The sequence below is a fragment of the Bufo bufo genome, chromosome 3 (genome assembly GCF_905171765.1).
Source record: "Bufo bufo chromosome 3, aBufBuf1.1, whole genome shotgun sequence".
NCBI classification, from domain to species: domain Eukaryota; kingdom Metazoa; phylum Chordata; class Amphibia; order Anura; family Bufonidae; genus Bufo; species Bufo bufo.
In genome coordinates this window covers 514,511,858-514,537,901 of record NC_053391.1, presented here as the reverse complement: position 1 = coordinate 514,537,901, position 26,044 = coordinate 514,511,858, and positions in this window count along the sequence as shown.

Sequence of the window (26,044 nt, the reverse complement as noted above, 5' to 3'; positions counted from 1 at the left end):
GAAGAGGAATCAGGAGGAGCCAGAGACCTTTCTTGGTTTTTGAGGTGTCTACTCCACTGCAGCTCGTGCTTTGCACTTAGATGCCTGGTCATGCAGGTTGGGCCTCGCTTCAGGCTCTGATTGCACAGCGTGCAAACCACTCGTGTCTTGTCGTCAGCACATTGTCTGAAGAACTGCCTCTCCAGGGAACTCCGTGGAGCTGGCTTTGGTGTGCTCGGTCCCTTGCTGCGGTGGGCAGTAGCAGGCGTACTGTCTAGGGGACGGCCGCTCCACTTTTGCACCCTGCTCCCTCTTCTGCTGTGCTGGTGGCTCTGTGCGACCACCACCTCTTCCTCCAAACTACACAGGTCACTCGCATGAGCTTGATTCCATGTGGGGTCAAGGACCTCATCGTCCTCTACATCATCTTCCACCCAGTCTTCACCCCTGCCCTCCTTGTCGGTCTGCACACTTTCAAAAGCCCCAGCAGTTGGCACCTGTGTTTCCTCATCATCCGAGACATGCTGCGGTGGTCCTCCCATGTGCTCATCTTGAAACATAAGTGGTTGGGCATCGGTGCACTCAATCTCTTCCACCTCTGGGGCACGGCTAGGTGGATTACCCTGGGAAACCCTGCTAGCAGAGTCATCAAAAAGCAAAAGAGACTGCTGCATGACTTGGGGCTCAGACTGCTTGGCTGATTTGCAAGGGAGTGAGGTGAAAGACTGATGGACCCGGGCTGCAGGTGCCAACTCTGATCTTTCAGTAGGAGACTGGGTGGGAGACAATGTAAAGGAACTGGAGGCACTGTTATCAACCCAATCTACTATCGCCTGTACTTGTTCTGGCTTCACCATTCGTAGAGTCGCATTAGGCCTGACCAAACAACGCTGAAGGTTCTGTCGCCGACTCGCACCTGAGGAAGGGGTTTTACTTGTGCGTGTAGCTGGCAGAGATCAACCACTTTGGTGGGTGTTTTTTTAATAACAGAATAGAACACCAGTATCTAACGCGTGTATCTCACCCTGACAGATGCAGCAAAAGCTGCAAAATTTAATTTTTTCCACAAAATGTTTTTTTTTAATAACAGAATAGAACACCAGTATCTAACGCGTGTATCTCACACTGACAGATGCTGCAAAGGCACCAGATGCAGGATATTGCCAAAAATTGTGTTTTTTGAAACCCAGAATATTATTGCAGTATTTCAAGCTTGTATCTTACACTGACAGATGCAGCAAAAGGCTGCAAATTGAGTATTTTGCCCAAAATGGGTGTTTTTTTAATAACAGAATAGAACACCAGTAGCTAACTCGTGTATCTCACACTGACAGATGCACCAAAGGCTGCAAATTTAGTTTTTTTGCCCAAAATGGGTGTTTTTTCAAACACAGAATATTATTGCAGTATTTCTAGCTTGTATGTCACACTAACAAATGCAGCATAGGCCCCCGATATAGGGTATTGCAAAAAAATTGGTGTTTTTTTAAACCCTGAATATTATTGCAATATTTCAAGCTTGTATCTCACACTGACAAATGCTGCAAATGCACCAGATGTAGGATATTGCCAAAAATGGGTGTTTTTTTAAACCCAGATTATTATTGCAGTATTTCAAGCTTGGATTTGAATGTGTCACGACTATGGTCATGGTCGTGACTCCTTGGGAGCCGCATGCATTTGCCCGCGGTCTTGTATTGTTGTCAACCACAGGTGAGGGCTAGTATCTTGCCTCACGTGTGGTTTCCGCTGGCAACTTGTGGTTGTTGGGCAGTGGAGCAGCCTGAGCTGGTTGCTGGGCGGCTCGCTGTCCATGCATGCGGTTGTCTTTGGCAACGTGTAGTTTTGTGTATGCACTTTGTCTGCTTGTTGTGCACGAGGTTATTTATATGTGCACATCCCCTTTAAGTGGCTGTCTTCCCTTCCCTAGTGTGAGAAGGGTTAATTCCCTTCCTAGTATGTGAGCACTGGGTGTGTCTGTGTGGGTGTGTCTGTGTGGGTGTGGCTACATGGGCTATTTAGCCTCAGTTGAGACCTGATGTCTGAGGGGTACTCCAGCCTTGTTTGTAAGCTGGAGTCATCCTCCTTGTCCCTTATACCATCTGCCAGTGAGGGCCACCCTTGTGGTCATAAATGTTGCTATGTGATGTTAAGTTTATGTTTATGTGGTGTCTGTTATTATTGCAGCTATGGTTCTGGCTTCCTGTGTGTTTATGTGTGCTGTGTCCTTTTATGTCTGTGTTTGGACTTCAGCACTTGTGTCCAGGGATCCAGTCAGTGTGTCTGTGGCAGGTAGGGGTGGAAGTCTTTCACTATCCTGCCATATCCATAGTCTGTTTATGTTTATATCCCCTTGCAGCTCGGCCAGTTTTAGACTCCTGTTTCTCCGCATCCAGGAGGAACAGGTGGTCTACCCAGCTCCTAGTTCAGGGATCGGCGGAGGGTGAGTAGGGATCCGAGGTTCCTGAGCATGAGCCCTCCTACCATCAAGGTCGGCTCATGCAGCTAGGAGTCAGGGTCAGATTAGGGATGCGATAGGAGGTGACCTGCTCCCTAATTCTGTGGTCCTGGCCGAGGAGCGACTAACATCTCGTGGCATCGCACGGCTGAGGGTTTTCCCCATCCTCAGCCGTGACAGAATGTCACAAATGCACATATGCTGTACTGGTGCACTGAGCTTGCATAAAATGGCCGCCGCCATTAGTAGGCATGGCTGTGATGGCTTCTAAGGGCACAAGAGTAAAACGCTTGTTGATTGGCTGTTCTGCAGCCTTTCAAAAAGCGCCAATAAATTGCCGAACACCAAACTCGAACCCGAACTTTTACTGAAAAGTTCGGGTTCATGTCCGGTGTCCAAAAATCCTAAAGTTTGGTACGAACCCGAACTTTACAGTTTGGGTTCGCTCAACCCTAGTCATCAACTTTTTACGTTCGAACATTTGGTCACAGAAGCCTGCCTTCTGCCAGATGAACGCAACGACGGAATGGTGGAAGGTGCAGTGGAGGACAAATGGGAGGAGAGAGGAGAAGGAGAAGAGGCAGGACGTGGAGCACCGGGATTGTGGCTTTGCGGGTTCTGACGGCATTGCTCTCACTTGGCTCGGTGATGGGAGGCCAGGTGCCTTTTTATGTCGTCTCTAGATGAGTGTTGGGCTTACCGCGACTTATGCGTTGACAGCACAGGCTGCAGATGGCAACACTATTGTCAGCAGGTGACACGTTAAAAAAAGCACACACTGCGGAGCCATGTGCCGGCGTCCTGGGAGCGCAAGATGTGACTGTGCATGGTGGATAGCTCGCTCCAGATACATTTGCAGTCTGGTTTTTGCCTCCTGTGCACTGCGAGTTCTGCCTGCTTCTCCTCCTTCTCCTCCCTATCTGCTGCTCCGTCTCTCCCTCTGAACTCCCCTCCTCTTCCTCTCTTGTGGGAACCCACGTGACGTCCATCGACATGTCATCATCGTCACCTTCACCACCACTGACATTAAAGATCTCGGAGTAGGCAGCAACAGCGGGGACCACCCTCCTTGGGCTGATCTAGGTACTGTCGTTAGACCGCTGGGTGGCGGCCGTTGCTACCTCCTCTTCCGCATCCGTTGACAAGAATGGCTGCACATCGGTAAGGTCTGGGAATCGATGGGAAAATAATTCCTCTGACTCGAGCGTAGAGGCTATGGTGGTGGCGGTGGTGTCTTTGGGGGTGCACATAACAGATAGTGAGGAGGGTGCAGATACAGAGGATGAGGAGGGTGCAGAAACGGACGGCTGAGTGAGCCACTCATCCAACTTTGGTGCGTCCTTTGACGTAATCGCACGTACCTTCTCCAACTTCCCACTTAGGCTCCAGCCTGGTGCACCTGCCCGACCCCTACCACCTCTGCAGAATGGCCTGCCTCTTCCTCTGCCTGTCATTTTCAAAATGGCCCTGTGCCAAAGTCCCTAGAGAAGAGCAGAATTTGTGGAAGCAGGTATATCGCAGGCCTCAATCAGTATTTGGTGGAAGCTGGTATATCAATCCCCTTAATCAGTATTTTGTGGAAGCAGGTGTATTGCAGGCCTCAATCAATATTTAATAGAAGCAGGTATATCAATCCCCTTAGTCAGTATTTTGTAGAAGCAGGGGTATCGCAGGCCTCAATCAATATTTGGTGGAAGCAGGTGTATCAATCCCCTTAATCAGTATTTTGTAGAAGCAGGTGTATCGCAGGCCTCAATCAATATTTGGTGGAAGCAGGTATGTCAATCCCCTTAATCAGTATTTTGTGGAAGTAGGTATATCACACCCCTCAATCAGTATTTTTTGGAATCAGGTATATAGAACCCCTTAATCAATATTTGGTGGAAGCAGGTATATTGCATCCCTAAATCAGTATCTTGTAGAAGCAGGTGTATAGAACCCCTTAATCAATATTTGGTGGAAGCAGATATATCGCAACCCTAAATCTATATTTTGAGGAAGTAGGTGTATCAAATACCTTATTCAGTATTTTGTGGAAGCAGGCAAATCGCACCCTTCAATCAGTATTTTGTGGAAGCAGGTATATCAAACCCCTTAATCAGTATTTTGTGGAAGCAGGTGAATCAATCCCCTTAATCAGAATTTTGTGGAGGCAGGTATACAGAACCCCTTAATCAATATTTGGTGGAAGCAGGTATATTGCACCCCTCAATCAGAATTTTGTGGAAGCAGGTATATGCAACCCCTTAATCACTATTTTATAGAAGCAGATATATCGCACCCCTCAATCAGTATTTTGTGGAAGCAGGTATATCAAACCCCTTATTCAGTATTTTGTGGAAGCAGGTATATCAATCCCCTAAGTCAGAATTTTGTGGAAGCAGGTATATAGAACCCCTTAATCACTATTTTGTGGAAGCAGGTATATTGCACCCCTCAATCAGAATTTTGTGGAAGCAGGTATATAAAACCCCTTAACAACTATTTTGTGGAAGCAGATATATCGCACCCCTCAATTAGTATTCTGTGGAAACAGGTATATAGAACCCCTTAATCAATATTTTGTGGAAGCAGGTATATCGCACCCATCAATCAATATTTTGTGGAAGCAGTTATATAAAGACCACTTAATCTGTATTTTGTGGAAGCAGGAATATAGAACTCCTTAATCAATATTTGGTGGAAGCAGGTAAATCAAACCCTTAATCAGTATTTTGCGAAAGCAGGTATATCATTGCCCTCAATAAATATTTGGTGGAAGTAGATATATCAATCCCCTTAATCAGTATTTTGTGGAAGCAGGTATATCGCACCCCTCAATCAGTATTTTGTGGAAGCAGGTATATCAATATCCTTAATCAATATTTGGTGGAAGTAGGTATATCACAGCCCTCAATCGCTATTTGGTGGAAGCAGGTATATAGAACCCTTTAATTAGAGTAGGCCTTGCGGTTTGCCCGGCAGTCGTTTTGCGGTGAACTTTGCTCGATTGCAAATCACCAAAAATGTGAACATATGGCGATATTCGCACGCGACATTTGACACATCCATCAGGTAGGACAGGACAGCCAATTGAGACGTTTCAGCACATGGACACCCCCCTACCCTATAAATAAACCCGATCTGGCCACCATTTTACATTCAGTCTTTTGCCAGTGTAGGGAGAGGTTGCTGTGTGGAGCAGGGAAAGACTGTAAGGGACACCAAACGCTAGCTAATAGGGCCACAAAAGTCCTTTTAAGGATTAGTATAGGTGTGCTATTGATAGGTGTGATATACTGAGGGGTGTGATATACTTATAATATACTAGCAGTTGTGTGCGGTACTGCTGAGATACCACAGCTATAAAGAGGGACAAACGCTATTGGAACAAATAATTTCAACTGGTGTGATATACCAGTTGCCCCCCCAAAAAATTTATTGAGGCAAGGGTGTGATATACCTATAATATAATTTCCATGTAGTACATTTGTAATTTGCAGGAGTTGTGTGCGGTTCTGCTGAGATACCGCAGCGATACAAAGTAACAAACGCAATTTGAACAAATAATTGCAACTGTGTAATATAACATTTGCTCCCCCAAGAAACTGATTGAGGCAGGGGTGTGATATACCTAGAATATACTTTCCGTATAGTGCATTTGTAATTTGCAGGAGTTGTGTGCGGTTCTGCTGAGATACTCCAGCTATACAGAGTGACAAACGCTATTGGAACAAATACTTTTAACTGGTGTGATATACCAGTTGCCCCCCAAAAAAACTGATTAAGGGGTTTGATATACTTGCTTCCATCAAATAATCATTAAGCGGTTCTATATACCTGCTTCCACAAATACTGCTCTTCTATAGGGACTTTGTCACAGGGTCATTTTGAAAATGACAAGCAGAGGAAGAGGCTGGCCATTCCGCAGGGGTGGTAGTGGTCGGGCAGGTGCACCAGGCTGGATTCAAATAAACAGATTTTCAGCAAGAAGAAGATAAAATCTTGCATGTTCTTTATTGAATATTCCAAACGTACACACAGTGCAGTAAAAAAGGTCCCTCCATGTCCCTGGTCAGACCGACATGTTTGGAGCCAGCCGGCTTTTAGTCATGATCAGCCGGCTGGCTCGGTTTGACCAGGGACATGGAGAGACCTTTTTCACTGCACCGTGTGTATGTTTGGAGTATTTAATAAAGAAAAGGCAAGATTTTATCTTCTTTGTGCTGGAAATCTGTTTATTTGAATTAAGTTAACGTTGAGTTGATCTGGATTTTCCATTGCACGACTGAATTGGTAGGCTGGATTTCTACTCATTTATACAAGCACCAGGCTGGAGCCTAAGTGGGAAGTTGCAGAAGGTGCGTGCGATTAAGTCAAAGGACGCACCAGATTTTGATGAGTGGCTCACTCAGCCTTTCGCTTCTGCACCCATCCTCTGTATCTGCACCCTCTTTACTCTCTGCAATGTGCACCCCCAAAGACACCAACACCACCACCATAGCCCCTCCACTCAAGTCAGAGGAATTATGTTCCCAACTTGTCAGTCGCAACATCGTACCTTACTCCTTCTTACACTATGCTGAATGAATTCTCAGGTGGGCTACTCCATCTGAGACAAGTCAGCAGGAGTCTGAAGAGTAGTTAGAGGAGAATGGTGCCTGGGGAAGGAGGAGGAGGAGGAGGAGGAGGAGCAAGAAGAGCAGGCTTTAAACTTTTCTGGGATCCCTGGTGTTGTCCGTGGATGGGGGGAGGAGACCGAGGATGACATTCTCCTGGGCGATGAGCAGGAGCCAAGCTGCTCCACTGCTTCCAATTAGTGCAAATGGGGACTTCATGCTCCAGTGTTTGAAGAGGGATCCCTGTATGAAAAGCATAAAGGGCAAGGACCAGTACTGGGTGGCAACGCACTTAGACCCCCGGTACAAGCACAAAATGACGGACATGTTACCAACATCACAGAGGGCTTTCAGAATGCAGCATTTCCAGGCCTTGCTGCAAAAGATGCTGCATTCTGCTGTTGCGGGCTCTGGCAGAGGAATTTCCACCCACAGTGGAAACAGTTGTGAGTACCAATCCTACGGCGCATGCAAGAACAGAACGGTTTGAAGATGTGTTGATCACTTCGGATATGAGATCATTCTTGCAGCCAAACCCATTATCGAATTTCAACTATTATCATTTTATTTTTTTTCAAGAGGGGGGATTTCGTTAGCCATGTTTTTAATCCAATTTTATATTTTTTGTTCTTTTAAACATATGGCCTGCAGTAAAATTGATATCTAATGACCGTCTAATATACCTCCAGCCACATAATTACTTATTCTTTTCTATCCAGTGAATGCCTAATGTTAGTGGCCTGTACTACACTCGCCTGCAGTAAAATTAAGATTGAATGGACGTCTAATATACTTCCAGACACATAATCACTTGATCATTTAAGTACGGTGAATGCATAATTTTGGGGCCTGTAATCTAACTGGCCAACAGTAAAATTGTTATACGGTGATCGCCTAATTTACCTCCAGCCACATTATCAATTGTGCTTTTCTGTACAGTGAATGAATAATTTTTGGGGCCTGTAGTCCACTGGCCTGCTGTAAAATGTATATCCATTGACCGTTTAATATACCTCCATCCGCATAATCACTTGATGTTTTCTGTCAGGTGAATGCCTAATTTTTGGGGCCTGTACTCCCTTGGCCTAAAATAAAATTTTTGTAGGTTCAGCAGGGCACATTTCTGAGAATTTCCCTTTTTAAGACGCATAAAAATGGCCCCTGATTAAAATACATATTTTTGGGGGGAATTTTTTTTTGCCATTGATCCCCCTGTGGTATGTCACTGTCCATGTTGTGGGATGATTTGTGCACTTCTAGTAAGTATTTGGTGGCTGCAAATATGGCCTGAAGGTTTTTCAGGTTCGCCTGCCATTTAAGTGAATGGGGTCCACACTTTTGATCACATTTACGTATCGCCCTGGCCGATGTTCGTCCATCACTACCTTTAATCAATATTTGGTGGAAGCAGGTATATTGCACCCCTCAATCAGTATTTTGTGGAAGCAGGTATATCGCAGGCCTCAATCAATATTTGGTGGAAGCAGGTATATCGCAACCCCACAATTAGTATTTTGTGGAAGCAGGTATATCGCAGGCCTCAATCAATATTTGGTGGAAGCAGGTATATCGCACTCCTCAATCAGTATTTTGTGGAAGCAGGTATATCAAACGCCTCAATCTGTTTTTTTGGGGCAACAGGTATATCACAGCCGTTGCAAATAGTTGTTACAATAGCGCTTGCCCCTCTATATACCTGCGGTATCGCAGCAGAATCACACACAACTGCTGCACAAAACAAATGCACTACATACTTTCTATGTTAGAAAGCATATTATAGTTATAACACTTCCCTCAATCAGATTTTTGGGGGGAAACAGGTATATCACACCATTGCAATTAGTTATTCCGATAGCGTTTGTCCCTCTATATAGCTGCGGTATCGCAGCAGAACCACACACAACTGCTGCACAATACAAATGCACTATAATATACTTTCTACATTAGAAAGTATATTATAAGTATATAACACCTATCGATAGCACACCTATACCAGTCCTTAAAAAGACTTTTGTGACCCTATTAGCTAGTGTTTGGTGTCTCTAACATTCTGTCCTTGCTCCACAAAGCAACCTCTTCCTAAATTAGCAAAACACAGAATGTAAAATGGCTCAAAGTTTGGCGCAATGCAAAAGAATATGGCGCATGCAAACATCACCATATGTGCGCATTTTTGGCGAATCGCAAACGAGCAAAGTTCACAGTGAAACAACCGCCGGGAGAACCGCAAGGCCATCTCTAATAGTCAGACCTGCTTGTCCCTGCAAACCATACTGGAGTGCAATCACACACCTGATAACCAGTCTGAGATACCTACACCAGAGGTGGCAGCATACCACCCCCACCTGAGGAGTATAGCTCACCTGATACCGGAACTTGACCCAGAAGCCCCGATAGTCTTACTCTTTGGAAGAGACATACTATGAGTTCACAAGGCTAGAGGACATATTAACAGTCCCCAGAATGCTCCATACACCTAGAGACTTAACCTAGGATGGGTCATCATAGGAGACGTCTGTCTAGGAGGAGCACACAAGCCGACCTCAGTCAACAGTATGCTCACCAACACACTTGAAAATGGACGTCCTTCCCTATTCAAGCCATGTCACAGCAGTTTCCTGATAAAAGAATTGCCACACAGCGCTCCTGTGCCTTGTCCTTGCACAGATCCCTCCATTGAAGACCATGCCGGCGATGGTGAGCAAGATCACTTAGGGTACACAGTCTTCCACAGGACAAGAGAAGACAACAGGGTCGCAATGTCCATAGAAGACAGGCTGTTCTTGGATATCATGGATCAAGGAATAGTAAAAGACAAGTAAAAAATCTTGGTCGCACCTTTACCGTTTAAACCACGGAGACAATGCTTACCTAACAACAAAGAACTTGTCTACAGTCGATTTATCTCCCTCAAACATAAACTTCAGAGGATACCATAGACGAGAGAACATTTCTTTACCTTCATGGAAAAAATATTCCAGAACAACCATGCAGTAATGGCACTCGCGCTCCAAAACTTCGAGGAGTGTTGGTACTTACCCATATTCAGTGTGTATCATCCTAAAAAACCAGGGCAGATAAGAGTAGTATTCAACTCGAGCACCAGGTGCGAAGGTGTCTCACTAAATCATGTCTTACTGTCTTGTCCAGACCTCAACAACAGACTTCTAGAGGTACATCTCCGCTGATTGGGATGATCCGCTTCCCGCAGAGAAGTCTCTCGAAGCTTTGACCAGCCTTCACGTGGCTCGACCCTATGCTTCTGTGCCATCAACTGAAGTCAAGATGAAAAGACTGTATATCTACTGCTATGCTTCAGTCAAGGCAATTGCAGCTGTAGCATACCTGATGTCAAAGAACAATGCCATAAAGGGTTTGTTATGAGCTGAATCAAACTGGCACCGCTCCGCAAACACACGATTCCCAAACTGGAGCTCTGCGCTGCTCTGCTTGCAGTGGAGTTGGCTGAACTTATAACATCCGGAATGAACCTGGAAATCAAGGAAGTTGACTTTTACATGGACAGCAAGGTAGTCCTAGGATATATTTGCAACATACGGTAAGTCTATGTCAGCAATTAGATGCCAAGCATCAGGAGATCAACTTGTCCTAAACTGTGGCTTGATCTATCGCAGCGAGCCACCTTAAGGACACAACATGGTTTACGGGTCCTGCATTCCTGTATAGTTCAATGTCTTGCAAAACAAGAGCCGACATGTTCGAATTGGTAGACCCAGATGCCGATAAAGAAATCTGACCTGAAGTATCTGTACGTATGGTGACTTCGGACCACCAACTCAAATCTCATCGCTTCGACAGGTTCTCCACCTGGATGTCGCTCATTCGTGTTATCGCCTGTCTAGTTCATATAGCTCAGTCTTACAAATCGACATTACCAGTGAGCCAGAAGTCCTTCAAAGGTTGGCATCACTGCAAACATGCCTTTACCGCTGCTAAACTGGAAAAGTCCAAAAACATAATTTGCACTATACAACATGAATTTTATGCTAAGGAAATAGACTACCTCAGCAAAGGTCAAACAGTCTCCAATGATAGCACTTTGAAGTAACTTGATCCCATAATTGACCAAAATGGGTTGCTAAGAAAGAAGGATTCAGTAGTGGCATCTGTTGAGGCCAGACGGGAAGTGTTCTGCCCAGCAGGGCTATGGAGAATAATAATAGATCACTTCTGCCAGAGTTTTGGTATTTCTGTAGTGATTAATGTGGATATAGCACCATCTATCTGTGTTAAATTGTATTACACTTAGTTTTTCTTGTTACAAAGACTGCTGCATTGTAGGTGGTGCAAAGCATTGTGGGAGTAAAAAGCATTCTGGGAAAGAGAAGTTTCCAGTTTCCAGGACACAGTACAGAGCTATCCTATGCATATCTCCTTCTCAAACTCCCCCATCCTTGTAAATGCATATCTGGTGAGAGATCTATCTTTGTTTAAGGGACATTATGTTATGCAGAGCTGTTTAGTTAGTTACAATTGTTAATTAGGGAGTTATAACTGTTAGATGTTAGACATGTAATCCTATGTTAGGCAGCCATTTTACCATGTGCTTTCACTGTTGACTGTTAATGTTATAGTACATGCTATGCTATGCTTTATACTTATACATGCTATTTGCATTCTTAAAGCTTTACTAAATACTCCTGTTTTGCCAATCAAACAATCCTGTTTTATCATTTAATCGCACATTTGTACAATCTCTCACTCACGCGCATCGCGCAGAGAGTACAACCTGTTGACCAATAAACAAATTAGACTACAAAGAACAGTCCTCTTATTTGGAAGACAGGAATAGTTTATGTTGAATGTCAGACTGCACACTGTGTGAACGTGTATGAAGACAGAATAGCAGGGCTAGTCCATTACTGCCTTGAACTTTTCAGGATCCATCTGCAACCCGGCATCCGAGATGACGTATCCGAGAAACGGTACAGTATATTTTTTGAAATGGCATTTGTCGAGTTTGGCGTAAAGACAATTTTCTTTCAACCTCTGTAATACTAAGCGTACATGCTTCCGGTGAGTGGTTGAATCCGGGGAATAGATCAGTATATCGTCCAGATAGACTATTACGCAGACATAAAGCAGATCCCGGAAGATGTCGTTCACCAACTCCTGCAATACCGTGGGAACATTGCACAGACTGAAGGGCATGACGAGATACTCGTAGTGTTCGTCACAAGTGTTAAAAGCAGTCTTCCATTCATTGCCCTTTCGAATGCGGATAAGATTATATGCGCCGCACAGGTCGAAATTTAGTAAAGACCTTAGCTCCCCGGATCCTGTCAAAGAGTTCCAATATTAGCGGTAGAGGGTATCGGTTCTTGATTGTGACCTTATTCAGACCACGATAGTCAATACAGGGCCGTAAGGATCCATCTTTTTTTTGCACAAAGAAAAACCCGGCACTGGCTGGTGAAGTAGATTTCCGGATAAACCCCCTCTCGAGATTTTCCTTAACCCCTTCCTGACCTATGATGTGTATACTCGTCATGGAGCACTGCTACTTGACACTCCATGACGAGTATACACGTCATGGCATTAAACTATCACCATGTCTCCAGACATGGTGACAGCGCTGAGACCCCAGCTGTTCTACACAGCCAGGGTTATCAGCTTACCGGCCGGGGACCAATGAGGGCAGTCCCAGGCCGGCGATCGCTCTGATTGGCTAGTCTGTACAGACTAGCCAATAAGAGGATTCTAATGCCGGCTGAAAGGTTCTGATGCCCACAGTCCGTGACTGTGGGCATCAGAACCTTGATATATATGTATATATATTGTGGCGATGTGAACTGTAAAATGCATGGAAAAGTCAGAAGGGGCGTATATCTCTCCCAGGTTCCTCAACTGGCTGAGGTGGGTGAAATCCAGAATGACGCTGGCTTCAGTAAATATAGTTGCTGGAGCTGGTCCGTGATCCGTGACGGCTTTTTCGTCCGTGGGTCTTCCTTGATTTTTGGAGAATCCACGGACATGAAAAAAAAGTTGTTTTGGTGTCCGCCTGGCCGTGCGGAGCCAAACGGATCCGTCCTGAATTACAATGCAAGTCAATGGGGACGGATCCGTTTGACGTTGACACAATATGGTGCAATTTCAAACGGATCCGTCCCCCATTGACTTTCAATGTAAAGTCAGGAGTCCCTATTATACCATCGGATCAGAGTTTTTTATATTGATGGGGACGCTTCTAGTTAGAATATACTACGAACTGTGTACATGACTGCCCCCTGCTGCCTGGCAGCACGCGATCTCTTACAGGGGGCTGTGATCTGCACAATTAACCCCTCAGGTGCTTCACCTGAGAGGTTAATTGTGCATATCATAGCCCCCTATAAGAGATCAGGGGCTGCCAGGCAGCAGGGGGCAGACCCCCCTCCCTTCCCAGTTTTAATTTCATTGGTGGCCAGTGTGGCCCCCCTCGGCCCCCCTCCCTCTATTGTAATATCATTGGTGGCCAGTGTGCGGCCTCCCGCGGCCCCCCCTCCCTCCCTTTATTGTATTATCATTGGTGGCCAGTGTGCGGCCCCCACGGCCCCCCCTCCCTCCCTCTATTGTATTATCATTGGTGGCCAGTTTGCGCCCCCCCCGACCCCCTCTATTGTATTAATATCATTGGTGGCCAGTGTGCGGCCTCCCCTCTCCCCCCCCCAATCATTGGTGGCAGCGGAGATTCCGATCGGAGTCCCAGTTTAATCGCTCTGGGGCTCCGATCGGTAACTATGGCAACCAGGATGCTACTGCAGGCCTGGTTGCCATGGTTACTTAGCAATATTACAATATTAGAAGCATCATACTTACCTGCTGCGCTGTTTGTGACCGTCCGGGAGCTCCTCCTACTGATAAGTGACAGATCATTAAGCAATGCGCCGCACAGACCTGTCACTTACCAGTAGGAGGAGCTCCCGGCCGGTCACAGACAGCGCAGCAGGTAAGTATGATGCTTCTAATATTGTAATATTGCTAAGTAACCATAACAACCAGGCCTGCAGTAGCGTCCTGGTTGCCATGGTTACCGATCAGAGCCCCAGAGCGATTAAACTGGGACTCCAATCGAAATCTCCGCTGCCACCAATGATCGGGGGGGGGGGGGGAGGGGAGGCCGCACACTGGCCACCAATGATATTAATACAATAGAGGGGGGGCCGGGGGGGCCGCACACTGGCCACCAATGATAATACAATAAAGGGAGGGAGGGGGGGCCGGGGGAGGCCGCACACTGGCCACAAATGATATTACAATAGAGGGAGGGGGGCCGGGGGGGGGGGGGGCCGCACTGGCCACCAATGAAATTAAAACTGGGGAGGGAGGGGGGTCTGCCCCCTCCTGCCTGGCAGCCCCTGATCTCTTATAGGGGGCTATGATATGCACAATTAACCCCTCAGGTGCAGCACCTGAGGGGTTAATTGTGCGGATCGCAGACCCCTGTAAGAGATCGGGTGCAGCCAGGCAGCAGGGGGCAGTCATGTACACAGTTCGTAGTATATTCTAACTAGAAGCGTCCCCATCACTATAGGAACGCCTCTGTGTTAGAATATACTGTCGGTTCTGAGTTTTCACTAAGTGAAAACTCAGCTCTGAAAAAGCTTTTATGCAGACGGATCTTCTGCATCCGTGTTCTTTCACGGACCCATTGACTTGAATGGGTCCGTGAACCGTTGTCCATCAAAAAAATAGGACAGGTCATATTTTTTTGACGGACAGGAAACACGAATCACGGATGCGGCTGCAAAACGGTGCATTTTCCGATTTTTCCACTGACCCATTGAAAGCCAATGGGTCCGCGAAAAAAAACGGAAAACGGCACAACGGCCACGGATGCACACAACGGTCGTGTGCATGACCTCCCAATCCCCCCCAGATTTTTCCCTAGCAGGAAGGTGATTGCAGATGAAGCCTACCCTAATCAGGTTAGCATAACTCCACCCTCAGTGTGTCAGTCTGGGGGGTGTGTCTGTGAACCTGGAGCAGAGGCTCTGTATGTGGTCTCAGTTAGGAGGGCTGAGGGGCCACAAGGCTATGCGAAGCGTGATCTCTCCCCTGTGTGGACTGGCGCTTGATGAGCAGAACCTGCTATGGCTTGGAGCCTGAGACCCTGACCCTAAGCAGTACTTAGAGGTGAGTCAGGGAAACCTTTGTGTTTAGGTAGAGCCCAGACGGGCAAGGTGTTTTATTTTGGCTTTGTATGGTTCTTTTTATGCTGTGTGCCACAATAAAGCACAGTTTGGCCCCTAAATCCTGGTGTCCGTGAAGAAGTGTGTGGTTGCGACCCCAGTGAAAGAGAGCTACCCCTTACATACAGTATGGTGGAGGATGCGGGCTAGTTGTCCATGAGAAAAGGGCAACAACAGCTAGTTGCTAGGGGCAACGATGAGAAAGAGCAGGTGCTGCTGAATCCTGCTGTGGTGGAGTTAAAAGGCCGGAAGCCTGTTTGTTCGGTGGAGCAGGCGCTGCTCGTGCTATTGTGGACAATTTTTACTGTGGTGCAGGGAAAATCCATGCAAGGATTTAAAGGGCCAGAAGACCAAAAAAAAAATACTGACCTGTGGAGAAAAATTTTATTTAACATTTTTTTTTTCCAGGTGTGATCTCTGATAAAAAGTAAACTCTGTTGCTACCAGACTGCCTATTGCTATGGGGTGGTTTGAGGATCTCGCCGAGCAGTTTATGCAGGCCAATGCAACAGAAAAAAGAGTCTGCTGTGCCTGAACCCCAGCAAGTGAAGGGGAATCCACCCGGTGCAATGGATGATTGGTTGACCAGGAGAATTGATGAAATATATGAAAAATCCTGCAAGTTGGTGATTGGGGGACTCCCGCTGTGGGTCACTTTAGATTCCCGCCAACAAGTGTCCCGTGTTATGCCAGAGGTCCTGGAGTTCATAAAGGGAAATTCAGAGACAGATGCCACCGTGACTCTGACCTTTGCAACGGACTAGGGCTCTTTGCAGTGGGAGGTGTTGAAATGTAAGAACTTGTACCTATCCCTTTAAGTGAAGTGACCATTGGAAACAATGGTACCGATACAGTGCAAAGCGAATATGCAAAGTTGTCTGAAATGCATAATGACAGTGTGGATTTATGTACAATGTGTGATGATGATGATGACACCCCTTTTCCCTTGCTGGCTGTGATTGGGGAAGAAGCTCCCCCTGGTGGTAAAAATATAAACAATGTAGAAATGCTGATAAATGTTGAGGGCACACAGCTGAGGGAACCCACAGTGATAAATGTGCGGGAAAGTGAGGCAGGGATAGCGTATGTACCACATGTACCAGAGGAGAGTGTGCAGTCTCTCCAGTGTTCTATGTTTATTAAGGAAATGTCCCAGGAGGGGATTAGCTCATGGGTGCCCCATTTGAGGATTATTAATGAAACTAGCGGTAAATGTGACGTATGTGCCGTGACCGATAGCAACTCAGAGAGTGAAGCTACCATGTCAAGGTCTTGCGAAATTAAGGTAGTTGCTAGTAGCGACCAGACGACAGTTATACCTGAGGTGATGAGAGATAAGTGGGTAGACGTCAGGATAGGGTCTGAGAATTATACCCAGGCAGTGGAGGACTTCCTGGCAGGTCTGACCAACCAAAAAGAGCGCGTAGAAGAGCATGACCCATTGCTGGCAGAGGCTCCCTACCAGCTGTGCCTGGCAGGCCAGTACGGCTGCAAACTTGAAGATGTTTTCGCCCGCTCCGGACAGTCCCTAGATACACTAGAGAAGGAACTAGCTGTTCTAATAGAGCAACTGGAGAAAGCTCCAGAAGAGTCAAAGGAGGAGACTCAGAAAGAGATGAATGAACTAAAGGATTTAGAGTCAGAAATAGAAGTGGAAATTTTCCAACTTCAAGAGGAACTGGCAGCTTCTGAGCAATCCAGACATCATGCAGAGCAAGAGAGAGATGACCTGGCTGATGAGGTCTTAAAAAGCATCTCAGGAAAATCTGCTCTCTTGGAGGAGAAAAGACAGTTGGAAGTCAGGATTGCTCAACTTAATCAAGAGTTGCGTGATCGGATGGTGGACCTGGACCATCAGAGACAAATTGTGTCTAAGTTGGAGAAGAAACAGAAGAAGTTTAACCAGCTCCTGGCTGAAGAAAAAAACACCTCGGCCCAGTATGCCGAAGAATGTGACCGAGTTAAGACTGACGCTCGGGAGAAGAAGACCAAAGCCCTCTCCTAGAGCCCTTGAAGAAGCACTTGAGGAGCGAGATGAATTTGAGAGGCAGAAAAGGCAACTCAGAGCAGAGATTTAAGATCTCATGAGCTCAAAGGATGACGTCGGGAAGAACGTCTATGAGCTGGAGAAGTCTAAGTGTGCTCTCGAGCAGCAGGTGGAAGAAATGAAAACTAACCTAAAGAGTTAGAGGCAAAAGCTTCTCGAGATGACAGGTTGGCTCAATCGAAGGAAAATGAGAAACCTGAAGAGGAGAGTACTCTGAAAGATGCCAAGAAGTCTAAGCCAGAGCCTGTTAAGAATGGGTTTGGAGATGGGGGCGCCGTGGTGCCGGTCGAGGCAGAGAAGTTGGTTCTGTGGTTGATATGGAGGCTGAATCCAAGAGACTAGTGGCAGTGAGTAGTCAGGACCTGGTCATGAAAGACATCCCCTCTGCTGTCAATGCCTTCCAGAAATCCAGCGGTCTGCTGGGGAAGAAATACGAGGAGACAGACAACCAGCATGCAGATGTCTGCTACTGTTAAATGACTCTCCTAGAGCCTACACAAATGGGGAACAATAACCTGGGTGACCCTCTGGAGGGAGTGCCAGAAGACGAAGAGTCTGATGAGGACCCCAGTGTCCCCAGTACCTCCAACCTTGATGAGAAAGGGGAGGGGTTAAGAATGCAAGTATATGATGCCGTTTCCGAGAAGGATGAGAAGGCCAACAAAGGGAATGAAGACTGCAAAGGAGACTCAAAGGCTGAAGAAGCTAAGGCCGATGAGTTGGAGTGGGAGAAATTCTCGGATGTACCAGAGACCAAAGATAAAGCTGAAGAAGTGTCTGCCGAAGTGGGCAGAGCTACTGAAGAGAAGACTCTGAAACTGAAGCCAAATCTGAAGTAACCCCTGTGAGGAGAGAAAAAAAATGAGAAGTGTTATCTGTTGATAGAAGAAAGAAACAAAGCGAGTGTGAACACTAGGTGACACCAGAGTGGCTGAAGGGTGGTAAAAAAAATGACCAGCCGTATCTCCAACAAAAGGAGGAGGCGGGAGCTCCCCGTGGAAAAAGCGGCTGTAAAGATTGCGGAAGTTAGAGGTCGTGGGCCTAAGAATAAATCTGGAAAAGGAGCAAGCCAGAAAGCTAAGAACAAGTTCTCCAGCGGAGAGGAGAAGGAGGAATCCCTTAGATCTTGTTTGTTTCATTTTAAATCCATTGTGATCCATGTTAGAATTGTGCCAATGTCCCAATATTTATGGACCTGACTGTATATAAAATAATGTTATTTAACCCCCCCTCCCGCAGCTCCTGATCTGCCCCCCTAATTTCTGGATGGCCAAGCGATCCCCCGCCCCCCTCCCCCATTTTCAGGATGGCCGGAGCGGTTAGCAGAGTGTCAGCATACAGCTGATACTCTGCTTGAAATGACTGACATCGGTGCTGGTACCGATGTCAGCCGTTTAACCCCTTCCATGCCGCGGTCCATAGGGACCGATGTATGGTAAGGGTTAACAGGGAGGGAGTTCACTGCTGTGTCGTTGCAGTGACCCCAAGCTTGACAGGTTGGTCAAGCTGTGTAAAGTCACAATACACTGCAGTACACTGTATAGTGTATTATAGAAGCATCAGACTTACTGGATCTGCAAGAATCAAGTGGTTCTGGGTGAAAAAAAAAGGAACAAAAAGTGGGAAAAAAGTAAAAAAAAAAAAAATCTAATTTCTTCTTATAGCCGCACATTAATAATTGATTAAACATTTAAAAAATAAAATATACTACACATGTTTGATATCACCGTGTCTGTAACAAGCTGATCTATGAAAGGGTCATGTTACTTTCCCCGCACAATGAACGCCATAAAAATAAAATAAAAACTATGATAGAATTGAAATTTAGCCCACCTCACTTCCCCCAAAAAAGGTATTAAAAGTGATCAAAAGCGCTATATGTACCCTAAAATGAAACCAATCAAACCTTCACCTCATTCAACAACAAAGGAGCCCCTACATGAGACAATCGCCCAAAAAATGAAAAAAAATGGCTTTCAGAAAATGGAGACACAAAAACATGTTTTTTTTTTCTAAAATGCTGTTATTGTGTTAAAGTGAAATAAATAAAAAAAAATTATACATATTAGGTATCGCCACATCCGTAACAACCAGCTATATAAAAATATCACATGACCTAACCCCTCAGGTGAACATTGTAAAAAAATTAAATAAAAAGTGTGTCAAAAAGCAATTTTTTATCACCTTACATCACAAAGAGTGTAATTCCAAGCGATCAAAAAGTCATAAGGACCCTAAAATTATATCAATCAAACAGTAATCTCAACCCACAAAAAATTAGACCCTAACTAAGACAATCGCCCAAAAAATAAAAATAAACTGTGGCTTTCAGAATATGTAAAACTGAAACAAACAACAAAAAATTATTTTGGTCATATTTGGTATTTCCACGTCCGTAACAACCTGCTCTATAAATATACCACATGATCTAAGCTGTCAGATGAACACTGTACATAACAAAAAATTAAAACGGTGCCAAAACAGCTATAGAGCTACCAAAAATCATATGTACCCTAAAATAGTACCAATCAAACTGCCACCTTATCCCATAGTTTCCAAAATGGGGTCTTTTCTTGGGAGATTCTACTCTAGGGGTGCATCAGGGGGTCTTCAAATGTGACATGGCAGCTTAAAATTATCCCTGTGAAATCTGCCCAAAAAAAAACATATGGCGTTCCTTTCCTTCTGCGCCCTGTCATGTGCCCGTACAGTTTACAACCACATATGGGGTGTTTCTTTAAACTGCAGAATGAGGGCAATAAATATTGAGTTTTGTCTGGCTATTAACCCTTACTTTATTACTGGAAAAAATGGATTAAAATGGAAAATCTGCAAAAAAAAAGTGAAATTCTGAAATATCATCTACATTTTCCTTTAATTCTTGTGGAACACCTAAAGGGTTAACAAAGATTATAAAATCAGTTTTGAATACCTTGAGGGGTGTAGTTTTTAAAATGGAGTAATTTTTGGGTGGTTTATATTATGTAAGACTCACAAAGCGACTTTAGACCTGAATTGGTCCTTAAAAAGTGGGTTTTGGAAATTTTCTGAAAAATTTCAAGATTTGCTTCTAAACTTCTAAGCCTTCTAACGTCCCAAAAAAAAAGAAAATGTAATTTAAAAAATGATCCAAACATGAAGTAGACATATGGGGAATGTAAAGTAATAACTATTTTTGTATAAAAGTAGAGAAATTGCAATTTGGAAATTTGCACATTTTTCTAAATTTTTGGTAAATTTTTTTATTTTTTTATAAATATAAATGAAATTTTTTGACTCAATTTTACCACTGTCATGAAGTACAATATGTGACAAGAAAACAATCTCAGAATGGCCTGGATAAGTAAAAGCTTTTTAAAGTTATTACCACATAAAGTGATAGATGTCAGATTTGCTAAAAATGGCCTGGACCTTAAGATGAGGGGGTTAATGTACTCAGAGATCACTTGGGTCTCGGGAATTGAGAGGGGGTAGACTCGACCAGGAGGAGGAGTGACACCATGACACCAGGCAAAAGGTCGATCAGACAATCATACGGACGATGAGGAGGCAGGGTCTCCGCCTCTTTCTTGCTGAAAACATCTGAAAAACTGGCGTACTGCTGAGGGAGTCCAGGCAGGTCTACTGGTACAATAGGTGAGGAATCATGTTGGACCTCCGATAGACAGGTGGGATGACAGGATGATCCCGAGCGTAGAATCTGACCGGAGTTCCAGTCCAAAATTGGAGAGTGCTGACGCAGCCTGGGAAGACCGAGGATAATGGGATTCACAGACGCTGGCAGCTCGTGAAAGGAAATAATCTCAGAATACAGAACCCCAATTTGCAGCTTGAGGGACATTGTCACAGATGTCACTGGTTCAGGAAGTGGCAGTCCATTAATGGAGGCCACTGACAGACGCCTTTCGAGACGGATGAGGAAGTTGGAACTGATGGACCAGAGCTTGCTGAATGAAATTACCGGTAAACCCAGAGTCCAGGAATGCAGGCACAGACAGCATGACTCCCTTATGCAAGAGACTCACGGAACAGAAAATTTCGGAGAGGACTTCTCTTTGTCTAGGATCACCTCTCCAACAGATCCTAGACATTGGCATTTAACCGGCTTTAGGGAATAATTAAGCCCGAAGTGGGCCTTGGTCCCACAATACAGACACAGGTTCTCTGCTTTGCGGCGTAAACGTTCCTGGTCAGACAATCGAAGGTGCTCTATTTGCATGGGCTTTTCAGGTGGGGTGGATACTAGACGAAGGACCGGCCTCTGGAAGGATGGACCCAAACGAGGTGGCCTTCTGGGGCATGCAACCTCCTTAGAACGTTCCCTGAAACGCATATCTATCCTTATGGCCAAGGTGATCAGGTCATTCAGAGTAGACGGACGGTTGCAACCAGCTAATTTATCCTTAATCCGGTCAGAAAGACTCTCCCAGAACACCGTCAGTTGAGCCTCATTGCTCCATGAAAGTTCTGCAGCCAGGGTACGAAACTGGATGGCGTACTGACTCACAGACAAGAAACTTTGTCATAGATGCAGCAGAGCTGATGCAGTGGAGGACGTGCGAAGGAAGGTAGCCAGGAAAGACTGCAGATTAGTGGTCTCTGGACCTCCATTTTTCCAAATAGGATTTGCCCACGCAAGTGCCTCAACAGACATCAGGGACACAATGAAGGCAACCTTGGACCGCTCAGTAGGAAACTTCTGCCCATGCAACTCAAAGTGGATCAGGCACTGGTTCAGGAATCCACAACAGGTCTTTGGATCTCCACCATAGCGTGATGGCAGTGGGAGTTGAACACCAGCGGCACACAAATCCGAATTTACCGGTGTGAGAATTGCAGGAGTAGCAGCGACTGGCGACCCTGCAGTAGCTGGAGAAGAGATGGCATCCAACATTTTGCATGAAGTGGCAGCAACATTTTGCATGAAGTGCATCATGACATACTGACATTCGCTCTGGAGCCTCACATTATGAAATAATTCCTGAACGACAGGCTTAGAGTGACTAGCGGGATCCATGGCCTCAGTGTACTGTCACGGATCAGCGGGTGTGAACCTACTGTGCCACTGACTGGCTATATTCTGGAGAGGCGTGTCTAAGTAACTACCTTTTTTTCACTAGAGCCTCAGATGGTGAGGACAGACTTGAGCCATTAGGGTAGTCAGGAACGTTTCTTGGCCCGCCCGGGGCGCTGTCAGAAGGGGGGCGCTGGCAGGGCACAGCAGGAGATGAGAGCTGCGCTTCCATTGTGTAAGCGCTCACTCATCTCCATAGTCATCTGTATCGCCCTCCTCAGGACGGTGATACAAATGTCTGTGCTGCGGCAGGGGAGGGAGAGGTGTTTCCCCTCCCTGTTCCTCTGATAGGCTGCCAGCACTAGGCCGGCAGCCTATCAGAGGCCGGTAAGTATAAGGTTTTTTTATATATATATATATATATATATGTACAAATTACAATACTGGCACATAAGGGGGGCTTCTGGCACATAAGGGGGCTGCTGGCACAGACATAAGGGGGACTACTGGCACATGATAGGGGGGGCTACTGGCACATAAGGGGGACTACTGGCACATAAGGGGGGCTACTGGCACATAAGGGGGGCTGCTGGCACATAAGGGGGGCTACTGGCACTTGATAGGGGGGACTACTGGCACATGATAGGGGGGACTACTGGTACATAAGGGGGACTACTGGCACATAAGGGGGACTACTGGCACAAGATAGGAAGGGCTACTGGCACATAAGGGGATCTGCTGGCACATAAGGGGGGCTACTGGCACATGATAGGGGGACTACTGGTACATAGGGGGGACTACTGGTACATAAGGGGGACTACTGGCACATAAGGGGGGCTACTGGCACATGATGCCTTTTCTCCAAATGCTTATTATGAAATCTTTCTCATTAGGATAAAGCACAACATCAGCTCCACCGAGCCCGCGGCCAAAGTGTTGAAGTGGTGTCCGAGATCCCCAAGGGCCAAGCCAAGTAATTGTAATTTTTCATGTGGAGTATGTTTATGTTATACACATATAGCTTACACTGTGCCACACAATATACAGTATACCTCTACACTGTGTAGGGGTTATGCTGTTTATTGTACAGCATGGCACAGAGGTTATATTGTCCGGCATGGTGTAAACTCCATACATTTTATGTACAGTATACAGTAATCCGCCTTGCCATCTATGCTTTGAATCTGGTTTTATATGTTACTTGGTTTTTGTACATTTACTTGCGTGTGCTAGTTGAGACCTGCTGTTTTTTGGTTTTGCACATTATTGATGATTGTATTTCATCACTACTCTTCTAAGGGTATTGCCTTCCTTTATACTGCAGTTCTCCTGTACCACTCTGCCTGCGACTTTTAGCAGTTTAAGCAGTAATTTATGATTTTCTTTTGCTCTCAATAAATCTTGTGTTAAGCATAAAAAATAAAAAATTAAATATATATATATGGTGAGACGGTTGCAAGTACTCTTCTGATATGACTTCATCGAGCAGTTTTGGAGGGGGGGGGGTTTTGACACTCGCCCTGAAATAAATTTTACCTAGAAACTGCACTGAGGGTAGTTGCCAGGGGCTACTCCAGAGCAATCCCTGAGTCAGTGGCAGCTGGTTTAGGCGGACCAGAAGATACCTGGGTAGGTACCAGAAGTACACACGTAGTCAGGCAGACGGGGTCATTACCAGGAGCAACAGTGAAGTACCGAAGGATGAGGCAGAGGCATAGTCAGACAGGCAAAAGGTCAAGGCAGGTGGCACAGGTACAGGTCAGGCAAGCCTGGTCAGCAACAGGAGAGACAAGGCAAGCAGGCAGGGAACAGACAATAAGCAGAGTCCAGGAATGAAGTATAAATAAGGAGTACACGAGAGTATGAGGAACCAGCAAACTCAAGGACCTTGACACTGAGGCATTTAGGAAGAGGGTTGAGCCACTTAAATACCTGCAGGAGAGTCAGGGTTGGTCAGCGAGGTCACCTGACCTAACCCACACAGCCCAGGGAGTGATGCGCTGTGCCCTTAGAGCAGTGTAAAATGAAACCAGCCGAACTCATGCTGTGTCCAGGGCTGAGTGGAATCCTCAAAAGCACCGACCACAGGTCACCGCTGAGCCCGGGGCCCGGGACTGTGGCGATAAGCAGCGGACCAGCCGCATACAACAGCCGCTGTTAGAGTGTGATAAGTGGGAAACCTTTTTTTTCCAATTTTTTTTTTTTTTTACTTTTGTTTCAAAGCTGTTCCCTGTAAAGGAACCCAGAAACTGTCCTTTTGGTTATCATTCATTTTATATGTATAATTTTAAAGGTCAAACCTTAAACCATTATTTGTTTGCTGAGAAATAGAAATGTGCCACAACAGGTTTACCACCTCACACTAATTACATAAAACAAAAGGTGCTCCTTCATACAACAATGCCTTCATTATGCTGGGACGCCAGCTAAAATGCATACATGGAGAGCTGTGTTGTGTGCTGTTGTGTAAGCATTCACTACTCTTACAAGAAAAGCATTGATAGTGACTGTTGACAGAACAAGGCTGTGGGTATGACAACCTGTCAGTGTATTTTCCAGGAGAGCAATATGTAGTTACTGAATATGTGAGCATGATGAATATTATATTCACATGAGCACAGCCAAGGAAATAACAACATGATAAGGAAAAGATGCAGTTACTTTCACAGTTACCAATAAAATCATTGTGATCATGTCCACTATGGCTCATACAATACACTGTATTTGAAGATTTAGGAAATGCCATTAGAAAAATGTTGCCAATTCCTCTCATTTGCAATGCAGATCTAACAGCAGGCTAAGGCTTCCCATGCATGTTGTAGAAGTTCATATGGACATCAGCTGTTAGTCCCAACTGACCCCCTCAAATGTATACTTGGCTCAGCTAAGCATGTATGTGCTCTGAATGTGGAGAGACACCACTGGCAGTGGCAAATCTACCCTGTGTATAAAAGATCTGTCAAGTTAAAATCCACCCCTGTCCCCTACAACTGACATTGTGGGAAAATCAGAGCAATCTCAGATACATTAGATGGTCCCACTGAAAGTGGTGTAATTGAAGCTCCTGGGGCCCAATGCAAAACTTGTAACAGAGGTTACTACCTACCAGGTATCATTTCTAATACTGGTTCCATTTAATGTTACAGAGGGATCTTTGGGCAACCTCAAGCAATCCCTGGACTACCTAACATTATGCCTGAAACAAGCCAAAAAGTTCCTTGATGCACAGGTTTGTTCATGGCATTTTTTTCTTAGCCAAAAAAGCCTAAAACACCTATTGTGTCTTTTGAGTTGTATAGTGTGTTTTAGCACCTGTCGTCTTTTAAATGGCAGCTTTGCAAGCTAATCATTTTTTCAGAGAAACATATATTCCCCCTGTGATATCACTTTCTCTGGAGAGATGTATGGGGGAGGGGAAGCACGGATAATAAAATGCCATTAAAGAATGCTAAACATCTGAAAAAGCACCAAAAAAATGCCAAGCACCTAAAAACACCCAAAGACACTACATGTGTGACACCAGAATCCTATAAAACAGCTTGTGTCTGCAGAACAACAATCTTGACATTTTCCATGCCTCTAAATGCTGTTTTGTGAGCATACTCATTGCTCAAGGGGCTTGATACTATATGTGCTGCTCAATTAGGCAAATCAAACATGTTCCCCTCTCCCCAGGATATCATGATCCTAATGCCATTTTTATTATTTGCCAAATGACTATTCTGCGCTGAATATCTAGAATTGCAGTAAGAGTGG